Genomic DNA, 1,585 nt, shown 5'->3' with positions numbered 1-1,585 from the left:
AGCTAAGTATTTCGCTCAAAAACACTGTGAGGCCAGGAAGAACCATTTATTAAAAAAATGCCCCAAGTTTGATACTTCGGTCGTAAGACTGCAAGGTCAGAACGTACCACACAAAACTTTTCGTGTTCCCACAAGCAAAAAAAAGTCTTGGGATATACAACTGTATCTTTGAACACTCTGTATCTCACTTGATTACCTACGTGGACAGAAAGAACTACAATGAATTCACTCCTCATTCGTTCAAATTCCTATTAAACGGGTTAGCCTGAATAATACCTTCCAGCTCTAGATTTTGCCCAACAACGTTGCGGGAACATTCAGCGCTATAACGGGTTCGCCTAACTCTACCATCAGAGTAACACGCCCTTAAATCTAGTACTTCACCCGATAAAAACACCAAGGTTATGAGGAATTACAAATGAATTCCTAAGAGAATCTCAAAAGAGCATCACACGAGATTTTCTAAACCTGCAGCTGGTACAAATCTCAAACAACCCCAAAAGTAGTATTCCACAAACAAACAACCAGATCCTAAAATAAATAAAACCTTAAGGTACTGATTAGAAAAGTAAAATTCCTCCTTAGGCAACAAAACAACAGCAAAAAAAAAAGAAAGGGACATTCAACCTTCCCTAACTCCACCACCGGAGTCAACAACCTGATCATCCACCAGGTCCGTGTCCTTGTCTCTCAACTCGGCCAATTCCATTTCAACATCAATCTCCCGCTATGAAGTACCTCCAAGATGCCAAGATTCTTTGCCACTTCCTGTAGCTCTATATCGGTGGTGGCCTCCCTGCCTTTAGCCACCAATTTGTCTTTTATCACGTTCAAGATCTCCCGATACCTAATTGAGATCTCACGTTTGGCGGCCCAAATCAAACGCCTCATCTGGAACTTGTGAGCCACCACCAAACTCTGATTATATTCCTCGAGGCACTTCACCCTAACCAATACTGCATCACTCTCGAACATGAGAGTGGAGCACCAATTAGCAGTGACCAGAAGTTCGCTGGCAAGGTTGGCCTCTATGTGCACAAAGTGACTTCACGATCAGTGAGCTCCTTCACAAGGTGACTTTCGCAGTCCTTGACTCCCGATTCAAGCCTTGTTTGCTTCAAAAAGAATTATTTTCTCTCCATTCATCCCTTGTGGGGATCTCCGTAAGGATTCTGCAATTTAGCCATGGAGATAAATAGAAAGTACATTCGAACCTGGGGTTCCTTTTTATAGAGCAAAAGCTTATCACATCATTAGTGCTCAAAGGATACCCAATTTTCGAGATAACACCAACATACCCATGACGTGACTAACCAAGTTCTGAGTCATTTGAGGAAAAGCTACCTTTAACTTAAGGATGACCTCGAGCAAAAGAGTCTGGATGGGAAAAACTAGGCCGCACTTCCCAAAGAACACAGTGTATGTGTAAAGATATCCAGGTTTTACCTGCTCCAAAGACTCAACTTCCATCGAGGCCAGTAAATATATCTCATTAGGGACGTCAACGAAAGGCCCCATGTCTCGTCGTTTTCGGCATAAAAATTAGAGAAGTAGAAAGAGCGTAAATAAAAAATATGCAATTTAC

General features: G+C 42.0%; 1 long non-coding RNA gene across 1 annotated transcript; it reads right to left on the bottom strand.

Moving 5' to 3' along the window:
- Positions 1–316: 316 nt before the first annotated feature.
- LOC106333689 lies at positions 317–1,585 on the bottom strand. Its single transcript, XR_001268441.1, has 2 exons — positions 1,345–1,585; positions 317–1,172 (listed from the first exon to the last, which is right to left on the bottom strand). It is a non-coding gene; the product is annotated as an uncharacterized LOC106333689 (long non-coding RNA).

Source organism: Brassica oleracea, chromosome C3 (assembly GCF_000695525.1).
Source record: "Brassica oleracea var. oleracea cultivar TO1000 chromosome C3, BOL, whole genome shotgun sequence".
NCBI classification, from domain to species: Eukaryota; Viridiplantae; Streptophyta; class Magnoliopsida; order Brassicales; family Brassicaceae; genus Brassica; species Brassica oleracea.
This window is presented reverse-complemented; position numbering and strand designations above follow the sequence as displayed.